Source organism: Tursiops truncatus, chromosome 11, assembly GCF_011762595.2.
Source record: "Tursiops truncatus isolate mTurTru1 chromosome 11, mTurTru1.mat.Y, whole genome shotgun sequence".
Classification (NCBI taxonomy): Eukaryota; Metazoa; Chordata; class Mammalia; order Artiodactyla; family Delphinidae; genus Tursiops; species Tursiops truncatus.
Window position 1 is genome coordinate 85,113,104 of NC_047044.1, and position 5,415 is coordinate 85,118,518.

The window sequence follows — 5,415 nt, forward strand, 5'->3', positions numbered from 1 at the left end:
AGAGAAAAAGGAAAAAAATATATATCGTTGCTCCCAAAGTCCACTGCCTCGATTTGGGATGAATTAGTTGTCTATTCAGGTGTTCTACAGATGCAGGGTACATCAGGTTGATTGTGGAGATTAATTTACATTATCAAATTTGCTTTAATAGAAATGAGAAAATATAGGTCTTTGGATGCTCTCAGTTATTTGGATTATGCCTTCATTTTGTGAAAGTTTCATAGTCTACCAGCATCTGTGCAGAGGATACCTGAGGGAGGTACGGGCAGGCACAGAGGGAGAGAGCATCCTTGGGATAAGCAGCCTGGTTAGGGAGAGAGGGTATATTTCTAAGTAATTGACACAAAGGAAATTTTAATTAAAATAAATGTGACCGAATGGTAGTGATGCGTATTGCCGAGGGGATGGCGGACGCCGGCTTGCGCCGCGTGGTTCCCAGCAACCTGTATCCCCTCGTGCTCGGCTTTCTGTGCGATAACCAGCTCTCGGACATGGCCAACAAGTTCGCCAAGGCAACAGGCGCTGATGGTTTCCAGTGATTTGGAATTATAAACCACGTTGCCGCAAACATCCTCCTGTGTAGATGTTTGTTTCATGGACCCAGCAGGATGCCAACGCCTCTTCCCTCTTGGACATCTATAGTTTCTGGCTCAAGTCCACCAAGGCCCCAAAGCGGAAGTTACAGGCAAATGGACCAGTGACTAAGAAGGCTAAGAAGAAGACTTCATCCAGTGACAGCAGTGAGGACAGCAGTGAGGAGGAAAAAGCCCAAGGGCCCCCCCGCTAAGAAAGCTGCTGTACCTGCCAAGCAGGCCGGTCTGCTTCAGCACCCTGGAAAGGCTGCAGTCAAGGCATCAGAGAGCAGCAGCAGCAGTGAAGAATCCAGTGATGATGAGGAGGAGGACAAAAAGAAAAAGCCTGTCCAGAAGGGAGTTAAGCCCCAAGCCAAGACAGTCAAAGCTCCTCCTAAGAAGGCCAAGAGCTCTGATCCTGATTCTGACTTAAGCTCAGAGGATGAGGTGCCAAAGAACCAGAAACCAAAGACAACACCCGTGGCAGCTAAAGCTCAGGCTAAAGCCCTAGCCAAACCAGGTACACCAGCTCGTCCCGCACCTAACGTAGTCAGTGGCAAAGCAGCTGGTGGTAACAGCAGCAGCAGCAGTGATGATGACTCAGAGGAGGGGAAGGCAGCAGCCGTATCTAAGAAGACTGTACCTAAAACGCAAGCTGTGGCCAAGGCCCCAGTGGAAGCAGCTGTCGCTCCTGCCCAAAAGAGTTCCAGCAGTGAGGACTCCTCCAGTGAGGAGGAGGAGGAGGAAGAGCAGAAGAAAAAACCAGGTCCCTATAGTTCAGTTCCCCCACCCTCTGTTCCCCCACCCAAGAAGTCCCTGGAAATTCAGGCTCCCACGAAAGCTGCAGAGAAGCAGCAGCCTGTGGAGAGCAGCAAGGACAGCAGCGACGAGCCTGATTCAAGTTCTGAGGAAGAAAAGAGGCCTCCAGCTGAGGCAGTCATCTCCAGAGCAACTACTACACCAGCTCCAGCAAAGAAGGCAGCAGAGAGCTCTTCAGACAGCGCAGACTCCGACAGTTCTGAGGATGAAGCTCCTGCCAAGCCAGCCAGTACCACCCAGAATTCCTCGGGTAAGCCGGCTGCCGCTCCCAGGCAGTCTGCAGTTAAGCCAGCTACGACGCCCAAGCAGCCTGCAGCCACTGGCCAGAAAGGCTGATAGCACCTCCAGCGAGGAGGAGAGCAGTGCTAGTGAGGAGGAGAAGACGAAGAGGACTGTAGCCACCCCTAAGTCCAAGCTGATGGCCAAAGCAGCTCCGTCGTTGCCTGCCAGGCAGGCCTCTCAGCGTGGTGGGGACAGCAGCTCTGATTCAGACAGCTCCAGCAGCGAGGAAGACGAGCAAGAGAAGACGCCTAAACCCCCAGCCAAAAAGAAGCCACAGAAGGCAGGGGGAACTGTAGCCCCTTCCAAACCAGCCTCTGTGAAGAAAGCGAAGGCCGAGGGCAGCAGCACTTCTTCCTCTGAGGACTCCGGTGAGCAGGAGGAAGAGGAGAAGCCCAAGGCCAAGGGCACTCCAAGACCACAAACCGCCAAGGCCAATGGCACCTCTGCACTGACTGCCCAGAATGGAAAAGCAGACAAGGACGGCAACGAGGAGGAGGGGGGCAAGAAAAAGGCAGCAGTGGCAGTTGCTAAGCCAGGTTCAGGAAAGAAGTGGAAGCAGAATGAGGCTGCTAAGGAGGCAGAGACTCCTCCAGCCAAGAAGATAAAGCCCCAGACCCCCAACACGTTTCCTAAAAGGAAGAAAGGAGAACGAAGGGGATCCTCCCCGTTCCGAAGGGTCAGGGAGGAGGAGATCGAGGTGGATGCTCGAGTGGCAGACAATTCCTTTGACGCCAAGCGGGGTGCAACCGGAGACTGGGGGGAGCGAGCCAATCAAGTTCTGAAGTTCACCAAAGGCAAATCCTTCCGGCACGAGAAAACCAAGAGGAAGAGGGGCAGTTACCGGGGAGGCTCCATCTCTGTCCAAGTCAATTCTGTTAAGTTTGACAGCGAGTGACCGTGGACCATCTGTAGCACAGCAGGGGTGATGGTCTGAGACCACTCACTTTCCCCAGTCGACCTGGGAACCCTCAGCTCTGTCGGGGGAGGGTGTCGGTGAGGAGAGCAGTTTAGGTTAGGTCTGAAGGCTTTGCGTCGTAACATCCTCTAAGGTCCTTTTCTGTGTTTGTGGTTTTGTACAGATTTGTTTTTGAGTGTTGGGTAGCAAGGACAAGGTAAGGGGAGTGTTCTTTTTTAAGAAAAATTGTTTTAGTTGTCATTCTCCCTGTTTTATGGAAGTTCTCATACTGAGAAATTTGTATATTTTACATTAGATCATTTCTTATTGATTTTTGTTGTGGTTTTCAGAGGTGGGTTCACAGATTAAAATCTCAGCTATCTTCCAAGATGTGGTAAAGGTCACATTATGAATTTTTATAATTGGAGAATTCTGTCTATGGGACTGCTTGTGTCCACATTTCATCCTTCCTACCCCTCAGGGCCCTGGTGAGGGGCGGCTAAGAATGGTTAATGTATGTATCTGTTAAGCATGAACTGCGTACCTCATTCGTGGGGTCTAGGACTGAAGTTTTCAGCCAGCATGGACTTACCTACTTTGGGGGATAAAATTTACTGTTTTGTTTCAGGCAAAATTCTGGTGGGGTGTGAATGCTGTGGGGTCAGTCTGAATATTTCGTTTGCTATAATATTATTATTACATAATGTTTGCAATATGTGTTTTTTAATTTGAAAGCATAAACTTTTTTATTGTTCAAAGACAAAAATAAATAAATAAATGTGACCAACTAAATCCTGCCAGGTAGTAGACAGCTGAGTTGGAAAATGACAGAGAAGCTTATTCAGTCCTGACAGAAATATTTAAGTCATCAGGTAAATATACAAATTAATAATGTTAGTATTACATTTGATCCAAAAGGTAGTTCTAGCCAGTCCAATAAATATCTCATTTCATTCTTCTTTTGCTCGCATAGTAAAGGTCAACAATATCCTGTTTTGTGAGAGTTCAGCTTCTGATTTATAACTAAGATTATAAGGGGGCTTCCTTGGTGACGCAGTGGTTGAGAGTCCGCCTGCCGATGCAGGGGTTATGGGTTCGTGCCCCGGTCCCGGAAGATCCCACATGCCGCGGAGCGGTCCTGGGCCCGTGAGCCATGGCCGCTGAGCCTGCGCGTCCGGAGCCTGTGCTCCGCAACGGGAGAGGCCACAACAGTGAGAGGCCCGCGTATCGGGGGAAAAAAAAAAAAAAAAAAAAAGATTATAAGGCTTCTGTAGCCAGGGGTGAAGTAACATTTCCACCCTGAGGGTCATAAAACCTAAGTAGGAATTCCTTGAGGCCACTGTAGAGTGCAAACAAAACTAAGGCCGAGGGGGATGAGGCTGCAGTGACAGGACTCGTCACAGTACTCTTCCTATGATACCAATTAAACAAAAGGGCCCTGGGTCGCAGGAAGGACAGCTAATAAGTGCCCTGGCCAGGGCTGGTTTCATACCTAGACTATTGAGGACAATCATCTGCTCGTTCAAGTAAGGCCCTGCTTTCAGTCAGAGCTGTTGGCTCTTAAAGTCTGACCCAGGCCTGGGTCTCTGCTATGAAATGAGAGATGTGAAATTCAGAGAAAGAGAACTTGGGCAGTGATATTTATTTTTGTAAAATGAGGAGATTGGGGCTTCCCTGGTGGCGCAGTTGTTGAGAGTCCGCCTGCCGATGCAGGGGACACGGGTTCGTGCCCCGGTCCGGGAAGATCCCACATGCCGTGGAGCAGCTGGGCCCGTGAGCCATGCCGCTGAGCCTGCGCGTCCGGAGCCTGTGCTCCGCAACGGGAGAGGCCACAGCAGTGAGAGGCCCGCGTACCGCAAAAAAAAAAAAAAAAAGAGAGATTGTACAAAAAGACCCCTGAGGGCCTATCCAGCTCAGCACCTTTCCCATGCCCTGAATTGCCTCCCTCAGGGACTCTCCTCCCCGAGAAGCGAGAAGGATGAAGAATGTAGGTACCAAGTGTGGGTAGAAGGTGGAAGGAAGAGGACAGCGACGTGTTGTCATTTCCCCAGCCACATCCAGTGGTCCTGTCTTGACTCCTATTTCTGTCTGTGTTGCTTTTCCTGCCAGTACTTCAGGCTTTCCTATTTTTACAGGTGATGGAAGAAGGATCGGGAATCCCTTAGAATGGACTCCAGGTGCTGTACTAGACTGTGAAGATACTGGTGATTAAGCCAGAAGGCGTTATTTCTTTAGCCCTTACAGCCAGAAGTGGAGGGTGATGACTAAAAAGTCCAGTGACAGAGTTCTGCAGGCTTGAATCACTGTGTGTGGGCTCAGGAATGGGGTCCTTAAAGGAGTCCCGTGGACTGCCATTGGCAGGCAGTGGTCCCCCACTCATGATGGACCCCTAATGTGCAGCTGTGCTGGTGGACCCGGAATGCCCACATGGCCAACCAGGTCTCATATTTTGCAAAACACAACCCCCTAGCCAAGTGGGTCAGGCATGAGGAGAGACTACGGGTGGACTTGCTGGCCCCTTGACAGATTCATCTTGCCCAGTCTGTGATGTGAGCTTCAAGACAGCCTGATCTCTGGATCTGGAAAATGAGCCATAGTTTACTGCGGCGAGCCGTTTCTGACCAGCAGAATAACGAGCCGCCACACGCAAGATTCTTCTCGTATCACACTTTATTGGAGCACAGCTTGGTTGAAGAAAGATGGAAGGAAGACCCCGCAATCCTATAGCAGTCTGCTTATATAGGGATTAAGAACATGTGTCGCTCTGTGATTGGCTTTCGCCGATGGTGCGATTTGTGAGCCAACATCGGATAGGTCGCTACTTTAAACCTGAGTGAGCAGGACCCT

General features: G+C 50.2%; 1 pseudogene; it reads left to right on the forward strand.

The window, feature by feature from the left end:
• Positions 1-404: 404 nt before the first annotated feature.
• On the forward strand, positions 405-3,046 carry LOC117314111 (nucleolar and coiled-body phosphoprotein 1-like; annotated as a pseudogene).
• Positions 3,047-5,415: the final 2,369 nt, after the last annotated feature.